This window comes from Sus scrofa, chromosome 15 (genome assembly GCF_054392235.1).
Source record: "Sus scrofa isolate SSC_HxYL_T2T_F1_AM1 chromosome 15, Sscrofa_HxYL_maternal_Yorkshire_Landrace_v2.0, whole genome shotgun sequence".
NCBI lineage: Eukaryota > Metazoa > Chordata > Mammalia > Artiodactyla > Suidae > Sus > Sus scrofa.
The window spans coordinates 64,070,836-64,088,125 of NC_139397.1; the positions used below are offsets into that span (position 1 = coordinate 64,070,836).

At 40.1% G+C, this 17,290-nt stretch overlaps 1 protein-coding gene across 1 annotated transcript in view; it reads right to left on the reverse strand.

Annotated features, from left to right (window-relative positions):
* The window catches only part of KCNU1 (potassium calcium-activated channel subfamily U member 1), a 610,139-nt gene extending 594,236 nt beyond the window's left edge, over positions 1-15,903 (reverse strand). The window contains exons 1-2 of the mRNA XM_085000045.1: positions 15,781-15,903; positions 11,430-11,556 (exon numbers count right to left, since the gene is read on the reverse strand). The gene's annotated coding sequence lies outside the window, so the exon portion shown is untranslated. The remainder of the gene's footprint in view (positions 1-11,429; positions 11,557-15,780) is intronic.
* Between the last annotated feature and the right edge of the window lie 1,387 nt (positions 15,904-17,290).

A 17,290-nucleotide genomic window follows, 5' to 3' on the forward strand; every position in this document is an offset into this window, starting at 1 on the left:
CAAGGCCAGGAACTGAACCCGAAACCTCATGGTTCCTAGTCGGATTTGTTTCTTCTGTGCCACAATGGGAACTCCAAAACACTCAGTTTTTTTTTTTTTTTTTTTTTTTTGTCTTTCTGCCTTTTTTCTAGGGCCACTCCTGCAGCCTATGGAGTTCCCAGGCTGGGGGTCTACTCGGAGATGTAGCCACTGGCCTATGCCAGAGCCACAGCAACATGGGATCCGAGCCACATCTGCGACCCACACCACAGCTCACAGCAACGCCAGATCCTTAACCCACTGAGCAAGGCCAGGGATCGAACCCACAACCTCATGGTTCCTAGTCGGATTCGTTAACCACTGCGCCATGACAGGAATTCCAGAACACTCAATTTTAAACAGCTTTCCTCAGTGTCTGCTGAGCACTCCAGCACTGACTTATTTCCGCTGTAGTTTGAGAAGCCTCCTGGGACCACTACAGCCTTCAGAGTAACTCCTCCAGACACTATGTGAGGAATGCGGACAGAATCAGAGAAGTTAGAACATGGAGGAACTCGCAGAAGGTCAGAGAAGGGTGCTTGGGGGTCAAGGGTGCTAGTCTTCCTTTGCAAACAAGAAAACTGAGTCCTAAGAACTTAAATAACTTGCTTAAGGCCATATAATTCTAATTTGGCAGTGACAGAAGCAGAAAAAAGACTCAAGACTCCAAACTCCACTTGGCTATTCTTACCAACCCAGCCTTACCAAATGAGCTTCAATTTGGCAACTTCTTTTAAACAAGTGGAACTACTTAAACTTTTGAGATCTTGGAGGGAAGCTTAAGCAGTAGAATTAGAGGAAAAAGTCTTTGACTCTGTCTTTGCTATCAGTGTATAAGTGTCTGTCTCCAGGAAGAAGAGAAAGGAGGAGAGAACAGTTGTTAGTCCTTACCATGTAGCCAGCACCAGGCTGCCATGTTCTTCCACGGCCTCACATTCGCTAGACTTCAACAACTTAGGTCCAAAATTGGGGAGGATAAGTGCCCTTTTGCACCATAATGGTAGACACAGGAGTTCCTACTGTGGTGCAATGGGTTGAGGATCCAGTGTTGCCACAGGTGTGGCATAGGTCACACTTAGATTTGACACCTGGCCCAGGAACTTCCATATGCTGCAGGTGTACCAAAAAAGATAAAATAATGGTAAACATAGATGCCCTTAAAATTCCTCCCCCAAAATCATTTCTGGACATCCCATGTGTATATCTCACTTGTATTATGAAAATCTTCCCATCTTCTGGCTCATGTCCACTATTTTCCTCTTAGTTAAGTATTGAAAAGTATCTTTTATTCCCACTAAAGTAGCTGATACAATGCAAATGGTGAAGCCAGAAGAGTATGACCTCTTGTTGGTGTTTCCATATAAGGATTGGTGTGCCTTACAAATCAAACTTCTATGCTTTTCTACATCACATCATGATGCAGTAGAAATCCAAAAGGAGGCAAATACTGTTCACTGGCACAAGTACAGCACTTAGTTACAACAAAACAGGCCTTTCCTCTCAAAATTTATCTAGTGAAACTAGGTTTTTCTTTATTCATTCCAGTCCACCTCCTAAGGCTCAAAAATAGGTCCACATGGGCTCTGACAGGCAATGTATGGCCCTGAAATCACATCTATACTCCAACATTTTCATTGTGTCCACAAACAAAATCTGTCATCTAAGCATCTCCCTTGTCTTAGAATGTGTTATCATTCTTGCCCCTCCTAAAGCCTTACCCTCACACAAAAATCCCTGCACCAAGACTGCCCCACCAGCCACATCTGAACCCAAATCTACAGGCATGTATTTACAAAAATTTGAACTCATATGATTTTTATAAAATGATTAGAAGTAGGAAGTATTGCTTCTGTGTTCCAATGCCAGTCCAAGGTCACAGAACCAGTAACTCAAAGCCAAGAATTAGAGCCAGGCACTGACCCTCTGAGCTCACATTTTTGGCACTGAGCCTTCCACAAGACTTGGAAAAACTCCATTTTCTACCTCCCAACCAAAGTCCTCTACTCTATGCCAGTTGGTTCTGCCCCACATGCCTTCCCAGATTTCTTGTTCAAGAACTCTGTGAATTTCACATGTTCCTTCTGTGAATGAACTTACTGCAGTATTTTATCTGACCCCTGTTACTGTGTGTCCTACTTGGGCCATTCTACAATCTCGAATATGCTGTTACAAGCCAGTAAATGAGATCTACAGGCTACCTTATTATATGTTAAAGATAAGCATTTTTCAAAAGAAAACATAAGTACACCATATTTCTGATTAAAACTAATGGTGGACTAGGTACAAGCAAGCAAAGCTGTTAGATATCCTGACAGTGACTAATAGAAGCCTGTGTGTTTATGTATCTTTTGGTGAATTATATATTCAGCACTGTAGATACAGATGGCAAACAATACAATTTATCTCCTATTTTCTTTAATAGTCTGGTCCATAAAAACAAGTCAATCATGAAGAGGCCTTCTTGAAATGATAACCTGGAAATAGAACTTCCATACAGACACTCAAATGTAACTTGGCACCCAAAGGGAAAAAGAGACCCCCTTGTCTCTGCTTTAGCTTGAAGTTACTACAGACATGTACAACTTCCTGGGGAGACCCTTGTATATTTTTCACATGCACAGGTCATCAATTATCATGAGAATGGAACTCAAGAAAGGGTCCCTGACATGTTGCTCTTTCAGTATTTAACCTTCAGGAATAGGGCTTCCAAGAACTGGTGCCATTACGGATGATCACTCTGGACAACAGATAACCATGAAAGGCAAGTTTAAAGGCAGCTATCTCCTGTACTCTGTGCTCCATATTAGAAAAATGCCAGGTTTATTAACATCCTGGAAGAGGTGTTATTCTTGATCAATTTATTTATTACCTCCTTTATGTACATTGGGGCATAGGGAGGACATCACAAACTGTCTTCCTGGGAATTAGAAATCCCTAGAGTGCTGAACGGCAGGGAAAGTTGGAATTGAGATGGTTGTCCCTACTCATTTGTGATATCTGTTATGCAATTGCTCATCTTAACCTCAGACCACTAAGGAAATATTATTAGCAGCAATGACTAATTAGCACATGAGTCCAAAGTGTTTTTTGAAACATTCATTAAACCCTCACTATATTATGTCATTGTCTTCCCTAATTTTCCTATCCTCTTCTTTAGCACAATCCTTAAGCACACATTACCCAGCTCCTTGTTTTACCTAAAAAGATCAACATCCATCCCTTACCCTCAAACTAGTCTTGTTCTCCTCTACTGACATTCTTTCTGTTCTGGTCTTGTCAACATTTTCCAAAAGGCTCTAGATAGCTGTCCAATAGAGTACCCACTAGCCACATGTTACTATTTAAATTTACTGAAATTAAATATAATTAAAATTCAGTGCCTCAGACACAATAATCACATTTCAAGTACTCTAGATGTTTTGAAATAGCCACATGTCTGCTGATGCCCACTGTAGAGAATAGTGCAGATAGAGAACATGCCCATCAACTCACAAAGTTCTACTGAACAATGCTGCTCTCTGGCAAAGGTCCAATTATTGTTGATGTGGTTGTTGTTTTGTTTTTTCCAAACTTTCACAAATTCCTTTTGATCTATACTCTATTCAAGAACTTCTCTTCAGGCTATAATGGGGTGACAGAACAATACTTAATTTTTGGTCATGAACAACCAGAAAACTTGAAATAATACATGAAATATATTTTGAGTGTTTACGCACTGGAAAAGAGGCAGGACAAAACTTGACCTTAGAAAAAAGTGAAACAAAGAGATATGAGTTCCATGAATGACCCAATTTCTGCTCAGTGACAATTTCCGAGCCTACACTAAAATAAATTTTACAGAAATTTCTTGACGAAAGGAAAATATTACGAGATATAAATTTGGGTCTACTAAAATAAATAGAGCTATGAAATGTGAGTTAAAATGTTTATAAATTCCCAAAAAATTACATCTTGAAAAGTAACTGACACCTTAAACAAAAATAACAATGGAATTTATACATATGTGTATTAAAACATAGAGATTATTAAAGTTCACTATTTTAAGGTTCTTGATTATACATTGAAAGTAGACTGTGATAAATTCAAAATACATGCTGTAAATACCAGAGCAACCATTAAAAAAAAAATACAGAGGTATAACAAATAAGACAGTAGAGAAAAGGAATAATAAACAGTAGAAATCAATAAGACACACAGAGACAATAATATTAATTAAAAATACATGCTGCAACAGAAATTGAAGAAACTTTGTAAATCAACTATACTTTAATTTAAAAAAATACATGCTAATCTTTCAAAAGATTAGCAAAGTTGACAATACTAGACAGACTAATCAAGAAAACAGGGATAACACAATCAAAATCAAGTATGTAAGAAAAATCATCACTACAGATACTAAAAATATTTAAAATATAATATGATATATAATAAGGGACTCATGATAACTTTATAAAAAAAGGAGACATCATTACTGATGTGTAAAACTCTATAAAAAAACACCAACTCCCAAAACTTGTTAAAGAAATAGATGAATAGTCTTTTTTTGTCTGTCTTTTTAGGGCGGTACCCACGGTATATGCAGGTTCCCAGGCTACGGATAAAATCGGAGCTACAGTTGCTGGCCTACACCACAGTGCTACACACAATGCTAGATCTGAGCCACGTCTGTGAACTACATACCACAACTCAAAGCAATGCCGGATCCTCGACCCACTGAGCGAGGCCAAGGATCGAACCCACATCCTCGTGGATCCTGGACGGATTCATTAACTGCTGAGCCACAACAGGAACTCCTAGTCTTATATTTAAGAAATTAAACCCTGAGCTAAAAAATTCCACAGAGAAAACTCCAGACCCTGATAACTTCACTGATGAATTTAACATTTAAGGGAAAAAAATAATACCAATTACACAAAAATTCCTCCAGGACAAATAAGAAAATAAATGCTTCCCAAATGATTTTATGACACTAATATCACCCAGAATTCCAAAATTTGGCAAAGGTACTGCAATAAGAGAAACTAAATACCAATAACCCTCATGAGCATAGATGCAAATGTCCTAAAACACTTTCAGAAAATCAAATTCAGCAATATATGCATCATGACCATTTGGGGCTCATCCCAGGAATGCAAAGTTGTTTTGATATTCAAAAATCAGTCAAGCGATTCCCTATGTTGACAATCAAAAAAGAACAACCATAAGATGATTTCAAGGAAAAGCATTTGATAAAACTCAATACCCATCTGCAACAGAGTTTCTCAGGAAACTTGGAATAGAAGGAAACCTCCTCAATCTGATAAGGTCATCTATGGTAAAATCTACAGTTAACATCATAATTAATGGTGAAAGATTGAATGCTTTCTAGATGGAAATGATGCAAGCATATCCCATCTCATCAGTTCTATTCAACATTATCCTAGCGAAAACGGAAAGGAACACAAATAAAAGGTACACAGGTTGGAAAGAAAGAAATAAAACCTTATTTGCCAAGGACATTACTGAGTATGTAGAATCTCAATGAATTTACCAAAAAGAAGCTAGATATAAGTGATTTAAGCAAACTTGTAGGATAAAAAGTCAATGTACAAAATATATTATGTGCCCTCTTCAGTGAAATAAATGTATTGATTAGCAAGGTTAAATTGTTATAAAGTTTCTATTTTTCTCAATTTTTGTACTTCTCTAATGATGGATTGGTAAAAAAAAAAAAAAGTTCATGGACTAGGACCAGTCTGCAGACCACTGTCCACTATCTCCAACTTTTATTAATTAAAGAAATTCTTCATTTATTAAGTACTTTAACATTTATTTTATTTTTTTTATTAATGTAGAGGTGATTTACAATGTTGTGCCAATTTCTGCTGTACAGCAAAGTGACCCAGTCATACAAACAAATACATTCCCTTTCATGTTTTCTTCCATCATGTTCTATCCCAAGAGACTGGATATAGTTTCCTGTGACAACAATTGGACCTCATTGCTTACCCATTCTAAATGTAATAGTTTGCATCTATAAACCCAAAACTTGCACTCCACCCCTCCTCTCCCTTGGCAACCACAAGACTATTCTCTATGCCTATAAGCCTGTCTCTGCTCTGCAGATAGGTTCACCTATGCCATATTTTAGATTTCACATATAAGTGATATTATATGGTATTTGTATTTCTCTTTCTTACTTACTTCACTTAGTACAAAAATCTCCATGTTCCTGCAAATGCCATTATTTGGCTCTCTTTGATGGCTGAGTTGTATTCCACTGCATATATATATGCCACATCTTAATCCATTCATCTGTTGATGGACATTTAGGTTACTTCCATGTCTTGGCTATTGTGAATTGTGCTGCCATGAACACACAGGTACATGTTATCTTTTTGAATTGGAGTTTTGTCAGTAAGTACTTTATATATGTTAGACACCGTGTTGAACACAGGGTCTTCCTAAATGATCAAAGCTCAATTCCTAGAATAGGATCCTCAGTATAATATGTGACACAAGATGAATATTTTTAAGAGTATGTTTACAGCATAAGTGATGGGAAATGATTTGAATCTGAAAAAATGGAGAAGGGAAATTGAAGAGTTGTCCTGATGACAAAAATCCTAATGGTTGAAGATATATTTGAATTTGTCACAGAGAAGCAACAACAGAGCAACCCAAATCTATCCATGTAACCATGAGCTTAATGGTGAGAACTTGCTGTTTCCAGTGATTGGTTAGGTTGTAGGAAATGGGTTTCTACAAAGGATTCTGGGATTGGGGGGGATAAAGAATGGAAGTTAATCTCCCCCTTCTAACATCTTCCCAATACTCCAAACCCACGCATATTTGATTCCCAAATAAGTATGATATTCATGGCTAAAAACCCAAGAGTAACACTTTTATACAGATTGTGACAGAATCACAGGATGTTAGAAAGGAAAGATGCTTAGAGACAAGTTGATACAAAAATTCTGCAAATATGGCAATGGGAGATGGGTGTTTTTTCCCAGGCCATGTGGCTTTGTTGGGATTGGGAGACATCCGATGAAGCTCCAACACTAAATTCGTGCTCACTCCCTTATGTCATCATGCCTCCCTAGACACAAGAGGAACAAACAGCATCAACTGTAGCTGCTATCACTGCACATAACTAACAAACCTGAGCGATGTGTGTAACACAGTGACAGCTTTAATCTAAACATATCTGGACATGAATGAGGGACTGAGGACAAGTCCCCCAGGTATCTGTTTATAGGAGTATAGAAGAAAGACTGCTGGGGGAAAACACTGTGAGCAAAAGGAGGAGAACAATGGTGAAACTGGGAAATCATTTCATCCATATTACGCCATCACTGAAAGAAGTAAAATGCTAAGTTATTACTCAGACAGTCCACTACTTATTAACTAACACTCACATCCCAAGACTAGTAAAAGTCACAAGGTGAATGCCAACAAAACATCAGTGTGACACTGAGAGCAGTACTGGCTGCTACCAGGACACCAGCAAGGGTCCAAGTGATGAGGACAGCCTTACAGCTGATCTGTAGTTCTGTCAACTTTAGGGCTGCCTACAGTTTTCAGATAAATATCACAATACAAGGATCTTACTCCCATATCCAACCAGCAATGGGGTTCCGAAGCACATAAGATGAACCAAAAAATAATCCCAGAAGTCTTCAATCAGACACACAGTAGCATATCCTTGTTTTTTTTTTTTTTTAATTAAGTCTGAATATACAACAGATTTTTTTTAAAAAGGACTTCTGGAAGTTCCATTATCTCAGAGTCCTTTCTCCCCATCTCCTCTCCCCTTTGTGCAGATACAGAATACCACACAACCTTATTTTCTTGTTCACATAACCAAAACTGAATTTTCTTAATTAACTTTTTTTTTTTTTTTTTTTTGGAACAGTGGTTCTCGCACATTAGTGTGCACTGAAATCACCTGAAGACCCTTTTAAACCAGGCTGCCAGATTCCACCACAGTTCATGGTTCAGTGCATCTGAGGTAGGGCCTGACTACTGGCATTACTTTTTTTTTTATTACTCAATGAATTTACCACATTTGTAGTTGTACAATGATCATCACAATCCAATTTTATAGGATTTCCATCCCACAACCACAGCACATCGCCCCACCCCCCAAACTGTCTCCTCCGGAGACCATAAGTTTTTCAAAGTCTGTGAGTCAGTATCTGTTCTGCAAAGAAGTTCAGTCTGTCCTTTTTTCAGATTCCACATGTCAGTGAAAGCACTGGATGTTCATGTCTCATTGTCTGGCTGACTTCACTTAGCATGATAATTTCTAGGTCCATCCATGTTGCTAAAAATGCTAGTATTTCGTTCCTTTTAATGGCTGAATAATATGCCATTGTGTATATGTACCGCATCTTCTTTAGTCACTCATCTGTCTAAGGACATTTAGGTTGTTTCCATGTCTTGGCTATTGAAGATAGTGCTGCAATGAACATCAGAGTACATGTATCTTTGCGAGTCATGGTTTTCTCTGGATAGATGCCCAGGAGTGGGATTGCTAGATCAAATGGTAGTTCTATTTTTAGTTTTCTGAGGAGTCTCCATACTGTTTTCCACAGTGGTTGCACCAATTTACAATCCCACCAACAGTGTCATAGGGTTCCTTTTTCTCCACCCCCTCTCCAGCACTTACTGTTTGTGGACTTTTTAATGATGGCCATTCTGGCTGGTGTAAGGTGGTACTTCATGGTTGTTTTGATTTGCATTTCTCTAATAGTGAGTGATGTTGAACATCTCTTCATGTGTTTTTTGGCCATCTGTATGTCTTCTTTGGAGAACTGTCTGTTTAGATCTTCTGCCCATGTTCTGATGGGGTTGTTTGTTTTTTTGGTATGGAGCTGCAGAAGGTGTTTATTAATTTTGGAGATTAATCCCTTGTCAGTGGATTCAACTGCAAAGATTTTCTCCCATTCTGTGGGTTTTCTTTTTGTTTCATTTAGGTTTTCCTTTGCTGTGCATAAACTCTGAAGTTTGATTAGGTCCCATTTGTTTATTTTTATTTTTACATCATTACTCTAAGAGGTGGATCTGAGAAGATGTTGCTGTTGTTTATGTCAGAGAGTGTTTGGCATCTGTTTTCCTCTAAGAATTTTATAGTGTCTGGTCTTCTATCTAGGTCTTGAATCCATTTGGAGTTTATTTTTGTATATGGTGTTAGGGAGTGTTCTAATTTCATTCTTTTACATGTGTCTGTCCAGTTTTCTCAGCACCACTTATTGAACAGGCTGTCTTTTCTCCATTGTATATTCTTGCCTCCTTTGTCATAGGTTAGTTGGCTGTAGGTGTGTGAGTTTAATTCCAAGCTTTCTATCCTGTTCCACTGATCTATATTTCTGTCTTTGTGCCAGTACCATACAATTTTGATGACTGTTGCTTTGTAGTATAGTCTGAAGTCCAAGAGCCTGATTCTTCCAGCTCCATTTTTCTTTTTCAGGATGTCTTTGGCTATTCTGGGTCTTTTGTGCTTCCAAACAAACTTTAAAATATTTTGTTCAAGTTCTGTGAAAAATGTCCTTGGTAATTTGACAGGGATTGCATTGAACCTGTATATTCCCTTAGGTAGTATAGTCATTTTGATAATATTAACTCTTCCAATCCATGAGCATGATATGTCTTTCCATCTATTTATGTCATCTTTGATTTCTTTCATCAGTGTCTTATAGTTTTCAGAGTACAGGTCTTTTGCCTCTTTAGGTAGGTTTACTCCTAGGTAGTTTATTCTTTTGGATGCAATGGTAAACAGGATTGCTTCCCTATTTCTTTTTTTTTTATTATTATTATTTTTTTTTATTTTCCCACTGTACAGCAAGGGGGTCAGGTTATCCTTAGATGTATACATTGCAGTTACAGTTTTTTCCCCCACCCTTTCTTCTGTTGCAACATGAGTATCTAGACATAGTTCTCAATGCTATTCAGCAGGATCTCCTTGTAAATCTATTCTAGGTTGTGTCTGATAAGCCCAAGCTCCCGATCCCTCCCACTCCCTCCCACTCCCATCAGACAACCACAAGTCTCTTCTCCAAGTCCATGATTTTCTTTTCTGAGGAGATGTTCATTTGTGCTGGATATTAGATTGCAGTTATAAGTGATATCATATGGTATTTGTCTTTGTCTTTCTGGCTCATTTCACTCAGGATGAGATTCTCTAGTTCCATCCATGTTGCTGCAAATGGCATGATGTCATCCTTTTTTATGGCTGAGTAGTATTCCATTTCTATACACTAACAATGAAAGATCAGAGAGAGGTACTACTGGCATTTCTAACAAATTTTCAGGTACGGCCAATGCTTCTTGGTGGGGACACCAGACTTGGAGAAGAACCACTGCTTCACAGTTATCCCCATCCTCCAACCTCTTGACACCATGTTTCACTTTGTTAAACAGAACAACAGATGGACAGCTATGATGTCTGCCTCTTTCCCTGTAGTTTAGGTGGGACATTGAGTAGGAGTTCAATAAATATTTGTTGTACAAATAAATGAACAGATGAATGAATGGTTGAGTTGTGAATTAATTAACAAAAACATCTGCTTTTTTGTTAGCATCAAAGCCATCTAAAATAACCCTAAGCACAACAAAATGAAACACTGCATGAACAAGAAACCCAACCAAAATGATTCTAGCCCAGAACAAAGAAAGAGACTATTCTAAGGATGAATTTCCCATTATGCTCTTCAAACCATAGAGAACAAATCCCTAGGACATCTCAAATGATCACATACTTCCCACCTATAGGCTTTAAAGGTTTAAACACTGAGCATCACTCTCAGAGTATCTTTCTGCATAATCAATAAACTATTTTATGATTTTAAATCCAAATATGTATAAATCTTTAGAATAATCACACCCTTCTACTTAAAAAGGCAAAATGCCCAAGTGTATGTATGTATCTCTCTCCTCCAATCCACTAAGTCATAAACCCACAAAGACAAAGAGTTTGAGGTTGATGATTTTCTGGAAGATAGAAAATAGTGACTGAGCGGTAACTGCCTCTGCACAGCAGAAAAAGCTGGATCCTGGGTGACTGTGGAGAAATAAAGCAACAAGCAGCAAGCAAATCCACCCAGGGAACAGGGACAGCTCAGGAGTTGGAAGATGCCTCAGATGGCCATGGTGGGAAGTGGGGTTAAAACAGGAGGATTATTTGAAAGTTAATAAAGTTTAACATACTGACATCCTTTCCAACACTGTGCTGTCAATTCATTAAGATCTCACCATTTATCACAAAAGATACAGACCAAGTCAAACAGGAAAAGGAACCAAGTGGAAAGCAGAATCTTTTTTTTTATAGGTTTTAAGGTGTCTTTAGAGCGATGAGAGACAATTTTGCACAAAACAAACTCCAAGAGTGTAATAATAATAATTTAAAAGTTCTTTTAGAACTGACTTACTTTTGGATTAAACTGTAAGGGAAACTGTTCTACTGCAGAGATGTTGTTTTGAAAAATCAAGTCAGGAGTAGCTGTTGCTTGTCTGTCTGGGACCTGGGTGCACGTCTGCTCCCCACGTGGTGATACCCTGTGGAGATAATGACCTGTTCAATCATGGCACATACTGTTGGCCCACCCACATTGACCTCAAGCAGGCAAGACCACCAGACATGTCCAACCACATGGATGATTGAGTTCAGGAAACCTCGTCATCGTATCTATATCCAGTGCAAGGCAGAGTTGTCAAAAAGATACACCCACTGTAACATTGAGAAGCACCAAAGACTCTACAGGCATATATGGACCATATTTATATGGCCATCATGAGCAAATGAACCATCCCTATTTCCAAAAAGAAAAAAAAAATAGGACCTAAAGATAGAAGGCCACATGATTACAAATAATTTAAAAAAAGGTAATGTACGGGGATTGATGCCAGCCACAATTTGAGTTGCTCTAACCTAAATGAATCAGCAGTTAAGACAAGGGCCTCCTGAGATTGCTCCAAGAAAAAGCATCTGTAAGCTGTTTGGGTCCTGTAAGCATAAGCTCACTTCTACTCCGAGCTCTATCTACCTGCTCCTCCTCTCCTTCCAGCCCAGGACTTTGTCTCTGCCAGTCTGAATCTTAGCATCAATGTCCAGCTCAAGCACCTTTTCCTTCAAGAAACGTTAAACAATTATATCTCATGATTTCTCATTGTGTTCTTACTATAAAAATCCAGACTTGTTACTAAGACATCCTAGGCCCCTCATGGGGAGACCTCTGCTGTCCTATTCAACATATTTCTCCATCACTACGTTCCCCATCCCAAGCACTCTACCCTCCTGGCTTAGAGCCACATCTTGCTTCCTAAGACCTGTGGGCCTTTGCATACACTGCTCTGTATGCCTTGTCTGGCTTGAGTGCCTGACCTACATACTACCATCCCTTGCCTTTTAAAAAGTCCCCAGTTATATCCATAAATAACCACTATTTATTGAGCATCTATAATACAGCAGACATTGCAATAGGTGTTGTACTTAAATTCTTTCTGTTACTCACCACAAAATTCATGTAGTTCATACTATTATCCCTAGTTTCCAGAAGAGGAAAGCAAGGCTTAGAGGGGTTTAGAAATTTGTCTGGATTTATCAGTAGTACATTGAAAAACTAAGACTTGAACATAGTTGATTTTACTCCCAAGCCCATCTTGGACTTAGAACTGTGAACTATTCTTACAATTTATGTTCTTATGAACCCTATAAAGGCAAGATCCATAATGAGCATCTTATCATTATATCTCCATCACACAGCACAGGGACTGGCTTATAATAGACACTCAAGAAAGAGTTGTTGAAAAAATGAATAATCTGTCCAATGTTTTCTCCATTATCTGTGTGCTCCTTGAGGATAAGGAAAGTATGTTACTCACCTTTACATCCTGAGATACCAGAGCAGTGGTTATGGAGTTTTGTTTTTGCTTTTTTCTTTTTTGGCCACCCTGTAGCATATGGAGTGCCCATGCCAGGGATCAGATCCGAGCTGCAGGTGCAACGTACACCACACCTGCAGCAATGCCAGATCCAGGCTAAAGGCTGAACTTGTGTCCCAGTGCTCCAGAGGCGCCACTGAGTCCATTGTGCCAGTGGGAACTCCCAGTGTTTTGTTTTACTTTTTTTTTTTTTAATCAAAGTATAGTTGATACACAATGCTGTATTAGTTTCAGGTGCACAGCAAAGTGATTCAGTTATACATACGTATCTATTTTTTATATTCTTTTTCATATAAGATATTACAAAATATTGAGTATGGTTCTCTGTGCTATATAGTAGGTCCTTATTGATTATCTATTTTATCTTGGTGTACATAAATTAATGCCAGATTCCTAATTTATCCCTCACCTTCCCATTTTGATACCAGCACAGTGTTTGTTGAATGAATAAATAAATACACTATATATTCTCTCTCACTGTACACCCCCACACACACACAAGATTTTGATAGCTCATGCAGGGCACTGGAATCATCCATAGGTAGACAGATCAGGTGTGGTGGGGGAGGAGGAAGCACTCAGCCCTCAGCACTGTCTTCCCATCAGGTTTTGAACATATGTTATTACCTAAACAGATCTCAGACCTTTAAAAGTCAAGAGCTATGTCTTCCAGTTTGGAGTATTTCCTCACTGGCTATCCTAACACTTGGCACAAACTTGATGCTTAAAATTACTGGTTTTGTTGCTCCTCAAGAAGAAAAGGAGATGAATCTTTTCTGTGAATTGTACAAAAAGCCTAGGTATCATTTGCTTGAGTAACTCTAGTCTATCTCTTCAAGTGAAACACGTGTTTGGCCATGGAGATTTGAAAGCCATCCGCTAGGGACTGGCCTAAATGATGCACCAGCATTGAGGGACATGCTGCCAGGCTGTAAACTCTGTGGTTTCCTGTGATGAGCGCGATTCAGAAAAAGTCATACCTGTTCCTCAAAGCCAGTGGGGACCAGGATATGGGTGAGTGAAGAGCATTAACATTTTAAGTATGGAAATTAGAGGTTTTGGCATCCCTGAGAAAAAATGATGTGGCCTTTTAGAGCCTGCAGGATCTGCTGCCAAATGTCTTTCCCCTTGAAACAAAAACTATGTCCAAGTCTCGATAATTACCACTGAGCTGTGCCAACCCCAGAAATCCTTCCCAGCCAAGTGGCCCCACAGGGAGTTGAATTTTACATTTACCTTCAAAAAAAAAAAGTTAGTTTTTAGGACCAAGCTTCACACACATAACCTTGGGGTGAGGTCTACTTTAGACATGAGGCTGGACCTACTCATATCAACCAAGGAAACCCAAGGAAGGGAAAGAGCCTCCCCACCTCGCTGCCATCACCTTTTAATTTAAGAGGATATTTGAAGAGGAAACATTAAAAGGATAGAACAGCTGAAATATCAGAAGCAATACTACCTTTGCAGTACCATGTAACCTGTTTTTCTGGAACTTTGTAATCCCAGAAATGAGCAGGCTGTTTTTCATCTGATCTCCAGAGGACTCTCCAGACTCAAGAGAGACACTGTTTTCAAATCCATCTGATCCCCTTTGCTTATCTGAGCAGAATCAAAACATACAGAGGCCCAAATATTTGGCCAACCAATGGAAGGAGCCAAGCAACTGATACTTAAAAAAAAAAAAAAAAAGCCTAAAAAGGGACAAATTAAATTGCCTGCCTTTTCTTCTGATAAAGACACAGTCCTTATTGTCACTGAAAACATTCATCAATATTATTCATGTCGGATGAATTCAAAGACTCCAGCTTTCCTTTTTCGATCCCACTGGTTTACGAATTCAGAATCATTAACAAACTGTGCATCAATCAGGAACTTATGTTTTTATTTCCTTTTCTCCCTGGAAAAATTAATATAAGTCCCTGTTGATATCATCAGCTTCCTCTGCAGAAAAGACATCAAAAAGGTAAGAAGATTTACCAGGGGGATATCTGATGTGAGAGGTGGCAGGGGTGGGCACAGGTAGGCAGATCAGGTGTGGCGGGGGGGGGGCGGGGGCGGGGGGGGGGGCGGGGGGGGGGGAGGAAGAGAAGAAAGCACTCAGACCTCAGCACTGTCTTCCCATCAGGATCTGCGACAGTGGGAAAAGAATTTAATTGCTCCGCCCTCCTTCTTCAAGTGTGACAAGGGTAATATATTACTGCCAAACCTTGTGAGAACGTTAAGAAACATCATTCCAGCTGTTCGAGTCAATGAGAAAAGCCATGAGTCTTGTCAAGTCCTTTCTTGGTTTCATGGCATAAAACTGTCACTTCATTAATTAGAAGAGCGTGTGGCCCGGCGACGCCAGCACGTTCACTCTCCATCACTGATCTTTGTCAATTTGGGTAATAAAACAACCACTGAATCACCCCCCTCCCCACCCACACACATGAGTAACTGTTCTATGATGGAATTTCAGTTTCCTGGCACACTTTTAATCAGTCTGGGGAGGTCTTAAATAGATACAGGAGGAGTTTTAATTAAAAGGCCGACCGCAAAGGAACCAACTGAAAGGAAGACAACATTCAAAGAAAACAAGTTCAAGTGACTACGTGATAAAATTAAATATTCTAGGCAAGCAGTTTGTTAGACGAGTCTCAGGCTAAAGGCAGAGGAATGGACACACGGTGGGGAGAAGGCCGCCCTAGAGAAATCTTCTGTTTTGCCTGCACAATTCCGCCACAACTGGTTACTTACTGTCTGACTCTCCCCACCTCCCACCTCCCACAGCCCCTCCTCCCACCACTGGCAGTGATTCCCCAGGATCCCAGGAAGCCCTGGGAACCCTGTGTGTGGTACCTGGTGATAATGCTTCTTGTCTCTGTTGGTAGAAAAAGGCAAGATAGCCCTTGCGTCGGTGCTGTGAGGAGCCAGTCATAACGCCAGGCAGGCATGAGCCCCGTCAGCACAGAGCCTTTAGTTAGTGCTCGGCCGTTAAGGGTGTGGCCGTTAGGGCGGGGCCGTTAGGGCGGGGCCGTTAAGGGTGTGGCCACACCCCCTCCCCTTAGTTGGTATAAAAGGAGCCAGAACGCTGCCTGTGAGAAGAGGGTGCTTTGAGACACTGGTCCCCGGTGAGCGCACCATCTTTTCTTCTGGCTTCCTGAGTCGCGGTTCCTTGCCCCAGCATCTTGATTCCCAGTTTACTGGCCTGTCGTGTGGACTTGGTATCAGTTTTGGCAAAGCCAAGAAGCCTGGCTGCCCTCTGTTAGCTGGCCTGATTGGAGAATTTTCAGCAAGGGCCTAGCAGCTGCTGGCACCACCTGCCCTGAGGCTCTGCCCTTTAAAGGTCCCTGAGGCGATAAAAGCTGCTCCAGACCTTGGCAACTAGAGCCAGAAATGGACGTCTGGAAGCTGACTGGCTCCACACAGCAGGGTAAGTGGCTCCGTGTGGATGACCCCGAATGTTCACTCCCCTCAGTCTGGGCCTGGCCTGTGAGGGAAAAGCCAATTTGTTTTGCATTTGCCTGGGGTCCCCTGTGGGAGAGGGGAGCTGTTGTTGGATTCTACTTGATTTGTGAGCTGGCTCATTTGCCTTTGCGTTGTGCTCATCCATGATGGAATCTGTTTGTGCTTTTGGAACTGAAATTTGTTTGTGCCTTGTGTGTGTTTTTGCTGTTGAACTTATAAATATGGGGAGTACTCTGTCCCTACAGAAAGCTCTTAGGACAGATCCTATATAAATAGGTGTAATATAGCTATGGGCCCATAACTAAGAAAGAGATGACATTCTATTGTGTGGGGTCCCAACACATGTTAGGATCAGGAGAGCAATTGCCCCTGAATGGCTCACTTCATTATTATACAGTTTTAAAATTGTTTCATGAAAGAGCAGGTAAAAATTATGCAATTCCATAGGTAGAAACATTTATTCTATTGCATCAGGAGGAAAAGAAGTCAGAGGGCTGCTGCTTTATGGTCCAGCAGCCAAAAAGGAAAACCAAGGGAAAGTGTGTTCTACCAGAGGGAGAGGAAGAAAATGAGAGTGAGTACATGTTATTTCAAAACGTAACCCCCCCTCCAGCCAAGAAAGCTGTACCAGTGGTTCATTCCAACTGCCCCCCCACACCCCACCCCACCATGCTACTAACATATTCACTCCTTTCACCACCTCCTGTTTCCCCTACTTATGGAATTAGAAATTTCTAGTTTCTGTGTTAACCCTAGGGGCACAGGGGCCTGGTCTGATGTCACCATCTAAGACCCAATAGGGCACCTAGTTTGGACCAGGAGCCATTCCAGATCCGGGCAATTTCCCTTGCACTCATATCCCACAGGAGGCCTTAATGCAGATGGCCAACCAGCCGGGTTT